Genomic DNA, 15221 nt, shown 5'->3' with positions numbered 1-15221 from the left:
TTTAGGTCTGTCTCTATGTAATATTTTAAATCTTATGTTGTAGTTAATTAATTGATAATGAATGGTGGTTATTGTATTAGCTGTACAATTCACAATGAATTTTTTAAATCGGCATTGTCTTTAAGAGCATGTGGTTTGAAATTAAAAGAAGAGCTTACGTTTATTCAGCATCAGATATGGACTAGGTGGTTTTATGTATGCTAATTCATTCAATCTCGGTTTATATGGATTTTTGGAGGACAATCTCATTGGAGGAAGTAATCAGCAACACTTAGTGGCCAACTCAATGACACATCCTCATTTGGGCTCTCTGGCCTTTGCTGCCTCACTCTCCTTGCTCCTCATCCTTCTCCCTGGGATTGCATATCAAACATATAAGCCCTAACCTCAAGCTCTGCTTTTGGGGAAGCCCAGGCTAAGACAGCTAGCAATGTGCAAGGAGCATGGGCAGCATGTACACATATGCACACACACATACAGACACACATACTGTATCACACAAATACTATAGAAGCGTAAAGGAAAGTTTATTGAGAAAAACTTACAGTAGCAGCAACAGGAGGAGGAGGAGAGTGCATACGACATGATCCTGAAAACTCTCATTATTACATATTGGAGATATTCTTGAGTTAGGCACAGCTGGACATACCATCGAAAGTCCTCCAGGAGTAGAATCTTGTCCCTTCTGCCTCTTATATTTGTAGGGAAGTTGGGAGAGGGACAGGGCCTGGTCTGCTGTGTGATGATGGGAGCATCCTCAATAGGGAAATGACGAGGTTCTGCAGCTCAGCTAGGGGAGTCTGCACACCAAGCCGGAGACCTTGCATTCTCTGTTGAGCTGGCTAAGTCCTACCAACTCATATTAGAGCCCCAAGCCAGCTAAAGGGGAAAGGGAAGAAAGTCACCAGGGGCCTTAAGCAAAAAAAAATCCCTTATTGTCAGGCATTATTTGTCACAAATTTCAAGGGAAATAAACTTGTTGCTCTATGACGAGGGTAGGGAGGTGGATGCATGAAACCCAGGGGATCCCCCCTGACACCTTGTTATAGTGCCACCTCCAGTGGCAAGTGTTCATGAAAGACTACTGCATTTCCAACCAGGCAGGACCTAAGATTCAATCCCCCAGGAATGAAGACTGGATCCTTGCTCTCCCTCATCCACGGCCCCCCTCAATGCAGGAATCCCTGGCCAGCTGCCCGCTGGCCTGAGGTGAGGAATCATGGCATGTGTAGTGGAGGGACCATTTGTAATCACAGCTACAGCCCAGCAGCTGGTGGCAGATCCAAAGACTGCAATCTTGACTTGTGTTTCCCTTGTAACATCACATACATTTATACATTTTTATTTAATTTCCTTTACTTTCCTGTTCCTTTGGTTATTTTTAAGATTTTGTTGTGGTTGTTGTTGTTGTTGTTGTTGAGACAGAGTCTTGCTCTGTTGCCTGGGCCGAAGTGTGGTGGTGTCATCATAGCTCACTATAGCTTCAAACTCCTCGGCTCTAGTGATCCTCCTGCCTCAGCCTCCCAAGTAGCTGGGACTATAGGCACGTGCCACCATGCCTGGCTAATTTTTCTATGTTTTGTAGAGACAAGGCCTCGCTGTTGCGTAAGCTGATCTTGAACTCCTGAGCTCAAGTGATACTCCTCCATTGGCCTCCCGAAGTGCTAGGATTACAGGCGTGAGGCACCAAGCCCGGCCTGTTTTTCAGATTTGCCTTCAGTGTTCTGCAGTTTCAGTCAGAAGTGTCTGCAGTTATACTTTGGATACTGCCTCTTCCCATCCTCTTCAATCCCCCTTTCTGGGGTTCCCATTAGGTGTCTATGGGATCTTCTCATTCTCTCTTCTAGCCTTTTAACTCTCATTTATAATTCGCCTCTCTTTTCTTCTCTTCTTGCTGTATTTGGCTAATAGCCTCAGATCTGTCTTTTAGTTCAATAATTTTCTCATCAACTGTGTCTAACCTGTTTAATCTACCATGGAGTTTTTAATTTCAATAACTATGCGTTTTTAAAATTTGTGGGTGTTGTATTGGGTTCTTTTTAAAATCTCCCATTTCTTTTTTCTTTATGCCTAGTATTCTTAAGGTTTAAAGTTTTTATATCTTTATCAATTATTTGTATCATTTTAAACTATTTCCAACAGCAATTCAATTATTTCAAGTTTATGAGGCTCTAATTTTCCCATGCCTTTTTTTTTCCCTGTTGACTCATTCAAATCGTTTTTTCACATACTTTGTGATTTCTTAAAAATTGTGGCATCTTTAGAAGGATTTTGTGGGGGGGGGGATCCTTTTTGGCCTGGCATGGGAGCATCCCCCCCAGATGCCATTTTTGTTTGTTTCTGTCAGACACTCCAAGCTATCATCAGCCTGGGACCAATTTTTGTTTTAATGTTCCCAGCTTTGAGAGTTTCATACCACTTAGTGTATATACAAATCAGAATACCCAGTTGAGGCACAGATTTGATTTTTTTATTTGTCAGGGAGATTTTTTTCTACCTAGAGCTCAGGCAGGGACACAGAGCTTCCTTGTCATACTCCTATGTTGGTGAGTAGAATTTTTTTCCTAGTGGCTTAGTCAGAGGTCTCACTTCCAGCTTTCCATCTTTGGAGGACCCAAGTCTTCGTCCCTTATGCCTCTGTGAGTGCTGAGACGCAGCTCCCAGACTGTTGCAGGTCTGAGCTGGAACCTTCACCCTCACCCCAGGCAACTGCATGGGCAGCTCCCGTGTTTCCACTCTAGGTTTCAGGTCCTGCTTAGCTTCTGGCCCTGTGGGATTGACTTTTCTTTCTAGCAAGCTCAGTTATGCACTTTGGATAATCTTGTTATGTTTTAGCCAGAATTTCTAGGTATTGCAGTATAAGGGGATATTTTAGGTCTACTACCCTGCCAGAACCAAAATCCCAAATAAATCTTATGATTATGGTAAGTTCCTATTGCTCTTCTGTGTCCTCTACCTAAAGAGCAATTTGTAGTTAAAAGAAATAAAAAGATGCAGCTTTTTTTTATTCATGGTAATATATTAGGATGACACTGTAGTAATTACTATTTTGATTAAAATTTTACTTCCCTAAGAAGCAAAAAAAAAAAAAAAACAAAAAACCCTGCTGAGTTCTATGTACCTGGAAATGAAAAGAAAAAAAAATCACCAAAGTAAAAAACTTAAAATTCATTAGAGGTTGAATTTTCCTCTTCTTGTTCCAGGGTACTTAGGTTACTCTGGGAGACTGGGTTTTGTAAAACAGTATTGCAAACCTTGCTTGGTACAAGGAACTTGGGCCCTATCTTGGTTCCTTCTCACTTTCATATGAAACAGGCAGCTGGAAAGTACCAGCCAGACCCAGCTGGAGTCAGGAGGAGTAAGTGGCAAAGGATGATGATGACAAACATTAACAAGAGGAGTCACATTCAGGAAAAGGCAGGGCCTACATAGATTAGGGTGACAGTGGGCATTGCAGAAGGTTCTTATAAAATCACATGTAGTAACATGGAAGATATTCTCTCTCCTGGGAACCTATTGGTTTCTTAAAAGGCCTCATTTGCATGTTTCCAATCTGGCAGTAGTCGAGTCAGTGGATATTAAAGGTCATAATAAGGAAAGGATTTTAAGCATAAATAACACAAAAGCACCATTTATTTTCTTAGGGGAAACAAAGTAGTCTAAAGAAGTATCTGTATGCATAAAATGAGTAAATAAACCAAAATGAATGTTAAAAGAATTTATACATAATTTTTGAAGCTGTAAGTACTGACTATGGGGAGCATGCACTCCCAGAAGATTTCGTCTGAGATGCCAACTAGTCCAAGCTTCAGGGAAATGACTGGAGGATGATTTTAGGAAAAATAACAGGTTAAGCGTCTCATGGATGTCAACTAGCTTTTTTCTGTCATTGATTTTCATCCTTAAAGCCTCAGCATCATCTTTTTAAAAACACCATCTTCATTGTGTCTCCTGCCCACCAATAGTCTGTGGCTTGCAGTTTATCAAGTTGGTGCTCAGGGCTCCAGGGAACAGAAAACCCTGACTCTAGCCTAAACAACTAGGGGATTTATTATTTCACATAATAGGATGTCCAGACTTTGGGCAAGCTCCAGTCCATTTTTTTTGTTCCATGATGTCATCAAGGACCCAGGTTCTTTCCATCTTTTCCCTTGGTCATCCTCTGTGAGTTGGTTTTGCCCTTGGGTTGGCCCCCTTCATGGATGAACAATGATTGCAGCAGTTTTGTGTATTATGCACAAATACACATCCTATCTAGGGGGAAAAGTGGGGCCATCTCTGTCTTTTTTTTTTAAATAGCTTTATTGAGATATACTTCACATACCATACAATTCTCCCACTTAAAGTTTGTGGTTCAGGGTTTTTAGTATGTTCATAGAGTTGTTCAACCATTACCACAACCAATTTTAGAACATTTTCATCACCCAAAAGAAATTCCCTACCCATAAGCAGTCATCTACCATGTCTTCTCAACCTCCTCCCAACCCCAACCCTGACCAAACTCTAACCTATTAATACTTTCATCTCCATGGATCTGCCAATTCTGGATGACTCATGTAAGCGTAGTCATATAGTCATACAATATGTGGTCTTTTGTGACTGACTTATTTCACCTAGCATAACTTTTTAAGGTTGATTCCATTTCTTTCTTTCTTTCTTTTCGTTTTTTTTTTTTTTTTTTTTGTGAGGCAGAGTCTCATTCTGTTGCCCGGGCTAGAGTGCTGTGGCGTCAGCCTAGCTCACAGCAACCTCAAACTCCTGGACTCAAGCAATCCTCCTGCCTCAGCCTCCCGAGTAGCTGGAACTACAGGCATGCACCACCATGCCTGGCTAATTTTTTCTATACATATTTTTATCTGTCCATATAATTTATTTCTATTTTTAGTAGAGACGAGGGTCTCGCTCTTGCCCAGGCTGGTCTCGAACTCCTGAGCTCAAACAATCCACCGGCCTCGGCCTCCCAGAGTGCTAGGATTACATGCATGAGCCACGGTGCCCGGCCCATTTCTTTCTTATAATCCCCCCTTTTCAGAAGAATGAAAACTTTCCTAGAGATCTCTCAGCAGATTTCCCCTTAAGACACTTTGGTTTAAATTGAGCGACATGACCAATTTCTAATCTAATCACTGGCGATGGAGGAGGAGTTACTATGATTACCTTAACTGTGTGTAAACCACTCCTGGCAATGGAGCTGGGGTAATCTCATCACCCGCAATATAGTCACAGCAAGCATGGGTTGGGAAGGTGAGGAGTAAATGTCTGAACAAAATTGGGTTCCTGTTAGGGAGGATGAACAGGGGAAATGGGTGTTGGGCAAGGAAGTAAAATGCACACTGCACTTTGATAGTGCAACATCACAGTTATAAGTAAATCTAAGGATCAATGGTGAAGGAGGCTGTACTTACCTTTGGTTTATTTATTCTACCAGTCTTCCTTCCTTCTTGACTTTTTGTTTTGCACCTATAGCCTTCAGACTCTAGAGCAATGGGTTTATCAGTTACTCCAAATCTCACCCTTGCAATGGGTTCTACTCCCAGGTTGAGCTCAGCTGACCAACTGAAGGGTCTTTGGGGAAGTGGCAAGGGCAGGGAGATGTAACTGAGAGGTGAGAGCACACAGTGCCCTCTTTCTAGGTAATCGATAGACAACAATTAGGCATGTCATCTTTGCTATTCCAGCTTTATGTAATAAGTTGATGTATGTGACTCACAGAGAGGTTGTATGAGAATAATATATATATGTGTATACATATATATTAATAGAATTATCTACCTTTTCAATGAGTAAAACATTAAAATGTGGGGCCACTTTAAACCTCTATCTGTTTTGGTCTCATGTTCTTGCACACTTGTCCACAGTAGGGGACAATCTGATTAGGGATTTAAATACTCCTCTTTGAATGACCACACCACTTCTGTCTTACTAAGTTTCCTCTCACTCTACTTCTAGACAGAGGTCATTTCCCTCTAATATCCTTAATAACAGATTCAGAGCGAAGAGAATATTACCTCACAGTTGTCTCTGGACTAACAGGAAGATACTGGGATGGTCTGTCATCATATTGGGAAAATGTTGTAGATATTGAGACAACGTAAGAAAGACTGTTCCAATACTGGGAGCTACTGGATGTTAGTGCATTTCTGCAGTGCCCTCAAGGGAACATGAATTCTTTTTATAGGCAACTGGAACCCATACTTTCAATGTGCAGCTTATTTCAATATGTAAAAAATATAGTAGCATTGTCAGGGTGAACTTTCCCCCAAAAGTTCACTGAAAGATCAACTCACAATTAAGGCAGGTTAATAAGAGAAAGAGGTTTATTCACCCTGTGCATGGGAGAATCACAGAGTGATTACCCAGTACCCCAGCAGGATCCAGATATTTTTGTACCCTCTTTTTAGTGGGGAGAAGGAGATGAGGAATACAGGCAATTCTATTTAGGGGCAATAAATGGTTGCTAGGGAGGATGAATAGATGGGGGAAACAGATTGACTTGTAAATTCACCTGAGAGGCAAGTATTGTTTAAAATGGTTTGGGCCAGGTCTGGTTGCATTCTTCATCTTCTTTCCTGCAATATATTAAGGTAACAAGGAGGAGTAGGGAAGTCAGTTGTTCTGTCTGGATATGCAGATAGAAGGAAAGTCCCTTCTAAGAGCCTGTTGATCTCTAAGGGCCTTTAATTCAAAATAGTCTTTGTACAAAGGAGTTATACTTTGGGGTGAAATTTCCTGAGCTCCTTCAGCATATATGGTGGTGTGTTTGATGTAAAAAGAGACACAAGTCCATATCCTTGACAGTGCAAAATGTTCTTCTTCAAAGATACCAGGCAAGAGTTGAAGACCAAAGGAAAATTCCAAATAGCTGTTAGGGATTATTTTTCTGCTCCTGGGGAACCTCACTCAGCTGTTAGCAATATTGAACAAAGACCATAGAAAAGAAAGAGCATAGGCCAAGCCCTGTCTCTGGCTGTGCACCTCTGGATATCTCTCTGGCCTTTTCTGTGGCATGAATGTGCCATTGAGCCTCAGGGATTGAGCCTCAGGCATGTAAGGGTCCTTGTGTCAGACCTGCATGCATCTCCTTCTGTGGTGACCTAAGTGCTCATCCTCGACCAACAGAGGAAGCTTCCAGGACTCTCATTTAATATGAGAGGGAAGCAGCTTCAGTCCTTGACTAACAGAAGTTCTTGGGGCTGCCTAAGTCAGCGTCAGGTTTCTGCTGGGCTGTAGGGAACCTTTCAAGGCTGGCTAGCACTTGAGCCTGATTATTTTGAAATCTGTATACATCCTAGTAAAATATGACTTGGAGGAGAGTAGAGTGGGTGTAAATATCCTAAAATTCCAACCTACACATCTACCTGCAGGTATGTATTCAGATTCCTTCATTATTCCCCATATTTCCACTCTTGTAAAAAATACATGATTAATCATTAATAGCTGAAGTGAGTGATACAGACTAAAAATGTTACCATTATTCAAGAAAGGGGCAGGTCAAGAAGGATGTACCTATCAGAAAAGACTGCATGGAGGTGAGCTCTGCAGGAAGGATGGGATTGGGATGGCAGAGAATGGGTACACTATAGGTTTGTATTGGGGATGAGTGTGGGATGCTCAATGGCCCTACACAAACAAAATGGCCTACAGAATAGTTTAGTTTTAATATTGATGGCTGGGTGCAGTGGCTCATGCCTGTAATCCTAGCACTTTGGGAGGCTGAGGTGGGAGGAGTGCTTGAGACCAGAAGTTCAAGACCAGCCTGGGTAGCATAGCAAGACCCTTTCTCTAAAAACAAGCAAACAAAACATCCAAAAATTTAGCCAAGCATGGTGGCATGCACTTATAGTCCCCAGCTACTCCATAAGCTGAGGCAGGAGGATTGCTTGGGCCCAGGAGTTTGAGGCCACAATGAGCCATGATTGTGACACTGCACTCCAGCCTGGGTGACAGAGCAAGACCTTGTCTCTAAAAGACTAAAAATTAAAAAGAAATTAATGATTCACTGAAAGTATGAAATATCAACCTGCCACAGGTTGAATTCCCCAGGAAGCGTATTCTAAGACAGTGCATATTAGTTTCCTGTGGCTGCTGTAATAAATAACCACATACTTAGTAGCCTACAACAACACAAAGTTTTTATCCTGCAATTCTGGAGGTCAGAAGCCTGAAATGGTCTGCAAGTTTGCCTATGAGCATGAGCACATAGGTCAAACTCACATCCACATGTGATGCGGATGTCCCAGCAATAGTGGATTCTGGTCTTTAGAGGTCCTAAAACCAGAAATGAGTATAGAGCTCCCTGTCTACATATAATTCAAATAAAAAATAAAATGAATCCTAAACAAAACCAAAAACCACACATATATATAAATTTTGTTAAAGAAAAGCTGCTTTCTAGATTTTTCTGACTGAAAAATTATGGAAAATTCATCAGAGTTGGCCTTTTCTCATTTTGGGGAACCACTTTTTTTGCTGAATCCCCAAAGCATTAAGTCTGCCCATCAGACAATATGACATCAAGTGACTGATTTTTCTAGCCCACAGGCCAGCAGCTCAGCAACTAATTTTCCAAATGCAAACATTTTAGATAGTTGGAAAAAAAAGAACTGAAAACAATTGTCTCTCACATCCTCAATATCATGATATTTTAGAGCTAGAAGAGTTTTTAAAATGGTGGTCTTCTCAGTCCCCTGGTTTACAGTTGGAGACTCAGGAGAGAGGGCTAGAAAAGTTCATGACACTGGGTAGCGTGGCCCAGGGAGGATTAGTGTACACTAGCACAGGAAAGATGCTTTACTGCATAATCTCATTGAATATTGCCATTGTTGATGGAAAAAAACAAACTGTAAAATAATGTTATTTATTAATTTTTATGAGTGGTCTTCAATAGTATGTAAAATAATTTTAAAGTTTATTCTTTAAAATTATTTTTAAACAGTGTGAGTCACTGCAGCCCCAGGAAACACAGTCTCAAGGAGTCCTGAGAAGGTGCACTCGAGGTAGTTGGATTACAGTTTGGTTTTATGTATTTTAGGGAGGCAGGAATTACAGACAGAAACATAAATCAATACACGGAAGGTAAACGTTGAAAAGGTGGGATACCTTGAAGGCTCATAGGTGGCTTCAGAGATTACATAATTTCTAATCTGTGAAAGGAATAAAGCTTTGGCCAAAAGCTTGGAGTTAGTAGAAAAGAATGTTTAAGATAAAGGGGGTCTGTTATCTGTCATGTGGTGCCACAATATACTGGGTCAAAAAAGACTTCTTTAGCAAGATTGGTAGCCTGCAGGTGAGACTTAATCCTTGTCTTGCATGATCTTAGGTCTTTATAATTTGGTATCTTATTGTCACAGAGTCTGTTTTGTCAGTCTTAAGATCTCCATTTTGACATTAATGCTGGTCAGTTGTGTCTAAACTCCAAAAGAGAGGGTGTATAACAATGTGTGTCGGACCTATGGTCCTATCAGGAACTCAGTTTTAAGGATTCTCTGGGGTCCCTTTGACCAAGAGGGTTCATTTGGTGGGATGGGGGCTTAGAATTTTAGTTTTAGTTTATACCAATTTCCTTGAAGCATTCAGCTAGTGGGAAACAGGCAGGATGCGTGTCTTCACATAAGGAGACTAGATTGCTAGCTCTATGAGGCAGGGCCTGTAACAGAGGGAAGGCCTGAAAAAGGGTAAAATGTCTGCCCTCCTCCCCTTTTGGGGAATTAAAACCTGCATCCCTGCCCAAGGCTAGTAATCAGAAGGGCAGCAGAGTGTTGTTTCTTTGTATCACAGGAGATGGCTAAATGGACAATTCCCGGCAGAGGTCAAGATACTGTCTTCCCATCAGGACCATCAACTGTAGTTAAACAGCAATAGCCCCCAGCTGAAAACTCTTTTTAAGAGCTCTGTATTTCTGCTTATAGGTAGGACGCTGGTACTTTAAGACAAGAATCTGCCATTCTCCTTATTTGCGAGCAAATTAATAAACTTCTCTTTCCTTCTCCTCAAACTGCTTGTCTTCATTCTTAGTTCGGCTGCAGGGACAAGTACTGGACTGTCGGTAACAGACCCACGTACTCTAGCACATCCCCTGTGCCTGCCACAGGGCCTAGGACACACTCACCACTTGGCAAATGTTGGTTGACTGAGTGCTGGAAGGGAAACAGGAATCGAGAAACCTACGTTGCCTGGCTTGGCCCCCACATCAATGTGGGGGCCAAGCACACGGTTTCAACCATCTGGTGGTCAGTATTGGCCCTGGCTTCTCTGTAGCTCTCTTGTTCTCTAGAATCCATTCATGCACTGTGGCCAGGGAGCCGTGTAAAATGTAAACCAATGGCCCCCGGCCCAGGGAATCCCCCCAATGCCATCCAACCCCATTAAATGTAATGTCCTAACTCCTTGCCACCATGGCCTCTCCTGCCCTTCTGTCCAGTTTCTTCCTGGCCACTTTCTCCTTAGCTCTCTGCCTCGCCCACGCTGGCCTTGAACCTGCCAAACTGCCTCAGGCTTCTGAGCTGTCACAGCTGTTCCCTGGGCCAGGCTCACTCTCTCCTGGAACTTCGCTTGAGGGGCTTCTTTTTGGCATTGGGGACTCAGACCAATCACCCCTCGCTCAGCCCAGCTTAGCCTGCCCAATTTCACATACCTCTCCCCCTGCCCCGCTCCCTTTCTATCACCCTGTTTCATTTTCTTCGTGTCACTACCACTACCTAAAATTGCCTTGTTCATTTAGTTCATTTACTTTCCGATTTAGTTCCAGGTCTTAAAACAGTGTTTGCCTTGGTAGGCTTTCCATAAAATATTACTGGGCCCCACATGGATGGATGAAAGGATGAATGAGCGAATAAAAGCGAATGCGGAGGAGGCAGCCCCGGGGCAGTGGCCCCTGCGGCGCACCCTCCCCGGCCCGGAGGCGTCCAGGCCCCGCCCGGCCCGGCCCGGCCCGCGCGCTCCCGGCTCCACGGCGGAACCCGAGGGCGGCGGCAGCGGTTTCCCTCGAACCGGCCGGGGAATCTAGGGGGAGCACACAGGAAAAGCAGGGCCGTGAGCGGAGCTGGCCGTGGTGAGTGCGGCGGTGCTCGGGCGGGCAGCGGAGCGTGGGGCGCTGGGACAGGGCGCGGGCGGGCGGCCCGGGGCGCGGGGTGGAGCTGCGGGAGCCACGCCGGGCGGGGGCCGCGGCGTGGGCACCGGGGGTGCGGGCGGCGGCGCGGCTGGAGGGTAGGGGCGAGGGCCTGGGCGGCGCGGCGGGGGCCGCCGTACGGGTCCCTGGTCACACTGGCAGCGCGGGAATGAGGCGTCCTGGGTTCGAGTCTCGCAGCTGTCGCTGACTTGTGGGCCCTCACTCACTTTGCTCCGTGGGCTTCGGCGTACTCGTTTGCAAAATGGGGGCATAGTATCAGATCCATTGATGGATTGGTTGGTTCATTCATTCTGGGCGCTTTACTGGGTTCTGGGGCTGCAGATGGGCAGCACCTGCCCATGTTCACTGTCTAGCGAGAACCCCCCCACCTTACACGTCAGGAGGATCGAAAACAATTAGAATTTGAAGTTTTTTGTGGGGAAAAACCTGCTCTTAAGATATGTTACTTTGAACATATAAAATTTAGACTTTTATTGGGAAATGAGAATTCTTCTGGTTACTTAGGAGGGAATAGACATTGTTAACTAATGTATTGCATATTGTGATGACAACTTAAATACTTAGAGTAAAATTTACGAAGTACATTTACAGTCCTATCACATATGATCTTCATAACCAGATGAGGTAATCAGAGCAGGTAGCGGCATCCTCATTTTACTAGTAAAGAAATAGAAGCAGAAGTTAAATGACTTACCCAGTTCTCACTACCAGTTAAGTGACAAAGCTGGGACTAGAATCTAGTGCCAGACCCTTGGACCGGTGTGCTCTTTTCACTGTACTAGGTTACCTGCATATTTTCATGTTATTTTTGTAATACACAAATCATTCATTTGTGACAAAAAAGGGACTTCCATTGGGACAGGGATGGTCTTTAAACAGACTTATCAACTCTTAGATTGTTCTCTTATTATTGGCATTCTTTTCAGTCTACCCTTTCCTTGAGTGATTTTATCTGTACTCGGACTTGGCCTCCTTCACACTAATGAGTCCTCTCTGATCTGTGTCTTCTGCTCAATTTCTCCTGGCTTCAGACTGCTAGATCTAGACATCCACTGGACATTTATTTCTATTTGTATGCCCCATAGGCATGTCAAACTCAGCATCTCCTGAACTGCACACAATACCTTTTCCCACAAATCTACAATCCACATCTAAATGATTGAAATCATTATTCAACCAGTCACCCAAGCACAAAACCTGACTTGATTCCGCCTCTCACAACCTGCAATCAATTGATCACCAAGTGTTGCCAATTTCTATTTTCTAAAGATCTCTAAATCCATCCTCTCTATCTCGGTTCCTTCCTTTAGGTACCTAGAAATTATTAGAGTTATTAGTAATAACTTCCTAATGGCTCTCTTTAGCTTTAATTTCAGCTTCTACCAGTCCTTTTTCCATTCTGCTATAAAGTGATCTTTCTAGAATTCAAATATGATTATATCAAATGCTTAAATCCCATCAAAAGTTTTTCATTTTCTTCAACATAATATGCAAAGTCCTTAGTGTGAATTCAAGGTCTTTTTTAATCCCATCTCCCCATCCTTTATCTCTAAACCACTGTTTCAAACTCTGGTATGGTGCTGATTTTCATTGCTATTCTGAGAGTCCTTTTTAAAAATGAAGATGACAGCTCAATTCCAGAATAAATGAGACTCTTGAGGGAGGCAGGAAGTACCCAAGAATCTGTGTTTTTAATAAGTTCTGTACTAAATGTTTAGAACCCCATTCTAGACACTCTCCCATATTTACCCTGCTCTTTATCCATGCCAGATTATCGGTGGAGTTTAGAACATACTGCCTGAAAATATGACACCCTGGCATTAGAGGAAATAGCAGAAGCAAGAAAGTTACTCTTGGACCTTCTCCCACTCTTCTCTTCTGAAGCAGTCCATAAAAGAAATAAAATCATTCTCTGACCTTCCTCTATATAAGACCCTCATGTGATAAGGGCATTCCTCATGGGCACCTATCTCTGAAGCCATGGGCACACAGAGAACAATCTCAGTCAACGGGCCTTGCTAAGTTGCCCCCAGTTTATTGCCATTAGATCATACCCCTTTCATCCAATTGTACTACTATGTGATTCCACTCTGCATCAAACTTAGCATAAAAATAATAAAGACCCAAAGAAACAGGGAAATCTTACATTTAATAATTTAAATTTACATTTAAATCTTACATTTAATAAATTTGTATGCATTTCTCTTGTCAATCTGTCTCTTGTTATCGGAGGTCGAACCATGGACCTAGCAATGGGTGAGAAATGAAATTTCTTTATCCTTACACTACCTACCTATGTTTCTCTGAACATATCCTGTAGTCTACAAAAATACTGTAGAGTGGGTGGCTTAAGCAACAGAAATTTAATTCTCACAGTTCTGGAGGCTGGAAGTACAAAATCAGGGTGCCAGCATGGTTGGGTGCTTGGTGATGGCCCTCTGCTCGGTTTGTGGATGGCTGTCTTGTTGTATCCTAACATGGCAGAGAGAGAGAGAGAGAGAGAGAGAGAGAGAGAGAGAGAGAGAGAGAGAGAGAGAGAGAGAGAGAGAGACCGTCTCTCTGTTGTCTCTCTAATAAGGGTTTTAATCCCATTCATGAGAGTAGTGCTGATGAATGCGCTACTAATTCAGAAAGTTCCAATTGAAATATGCACACCTTCGATAACATGCCCAAAAAATGCTTTCTTGCTTTTCAACCATTGATTGCTGCAAGTCTACATTCTCCTACCTAACCCATATCAAAAATGCCCTTAAGGTCACAAATGACTGACACTCACCTAGAGGATCAGCACCAGGTGGGTGTTAGTCACTTTCGTGAAAGCACTACTCTCATGAATTACCTCCCAAAGGACCTGTCTCCTAATACCATCTCATTGGGGATTAAGGATTCAACATGTGGATTTTGGGGGGACACAAGCATTCCCTCTTAAAGACTCAGGGAAGAGTTCCCTGATTATGCACCACCATGTCACCCCGAGTCTAGGTTAGGTCCCTTCTTGCAGACTGTTCATCCTGCTATATTGTAATCATAATTGTGTTGTAATTGTGGGTTTAACAGTTGTGAACACTTGAGAATGGGACCTATGCTTCTCTGCCCTCACACCTAGCACAGAGCCCAGCATACAGGTGTCTATTAAAGGCATTTGAACTGAAGGGGAGGGGCCTAGGGCCAGGTGGAGAGAGGTTGAAGAATTACGTGGGCCTTTGGGATCTTTTATGAACTAGCCTGGACGGTGTGTGGGGTTCACAGGAAAGTGGGCTCCCTGGCATTGGCTTCATTGCTGCTTTCTATAGGGATGTTTCTTCCCTTGAGAGGAATTGTAACCAATGGAGGTTAAAGGGAGTAATGAAGGAACTCTTAGACTCTTCAGTGGAAGCAGCTTTTTTCCCTTGGTCTATTTACCTCACACATAGTCATAAAAATTTTAATTTTTTATCTGAAAACAACTTATATTCATTTTAGAAGACTTAGAAAATACATTGCAATTTAAAAAATTAATGTCACCCACCATCTATAATCTAGAGGGAACTACTTTAATTTTTTTTTTTTTTTTTTTTGCAAAGATGAGGTCTCAGTCTGTCACCCGGGCTGGTGTGCAGTGGCACAATCATACTCAGTGCAACCTTGAACTCCTGGCCTCAAGAGGTCCTGCTGCCTTAGCCTTCTGAGTTGCTGGGACTACAGGTGTGCGCCACCACATCTGGCTGTTTTCTGTACCTGTTTTCTGTGCATGTTTTCTGCTTTTTTTCCTATTGAGGGCCTGGTGTTTTATTTTGAACACGTTATTAATGTGTTGTTGGGTCCGTTATATTATCATGGACAAATGTTTATTCTTAAACAGTGGTGCAATGAGGCTGTAAGAAGACAAAAATCAGGAAGCTGGAATTCCCTTCTTCTAATACAATGAGGAAAAAGTGATCAGAGAAGGAAGAAGTATAATTTAGGTGGAAAGATGTGAAGGAAGGAAGAAAAAGTGAATAGGTGGGTGAGAAGATGAAGATGATGAAAATAGAAGGAAGAAGATGAGCTAAGGCTGGAGAAGTGGTGAGGGGGAAAACGAGTGAGGGAAGGAAAAAAGGAGTGAGAGAGAAGA

General features: G+C 42.8%; 1 protein-coding gene across 4 annotated transcripts in view; it reads left to right on the top strand.

The window, feature by feature from the left end:
• Positions 1 to 10909: 10909 nt before the first annotated feature.
• Positions 10910 to 15221, top strand: part of AGK (acylglycerol kinase) — a 69502-nt gene continuing 65190 nt past the window's right edge. The window contains exons 1-2 of one of the 4 annotated variants that reach the window (XM_045565367.1): positions 11035 to 11050; positions 14970 to 15109. The gene's annotated coding sequence lies outside the window, so the exon portion shown is untranslated. Of the gene's footprint in view, positions 11051 to 14782; positions 14813 to 14969; positions 15110 to 15221 lie in introns of those variants that run through there. The other 3 variants (XM_045565366.1, XM_045565365.1, XM_045565368.1) reach the window with 3 other exon arrangements.

This window comes from Lemur catta, chromosome 11 (genome assembly GCF_020740605.2).
Source record: "Lemur catta isolate mLemCat1 chromosome 11, mLemCat1.pri, whole genome shotgun sequence".
NCBI classification, from domain to species: Eukaryota; Metazoa; Chordata; class Mammalia; order Primates; family Lemuridae; genus Lemur; species Lemur catta.
The sequence above is the reverse complement of the archived record's forward strand: the minus strand, read 5'-3'. Positions and strand labels throughout refer to the sequence as shown.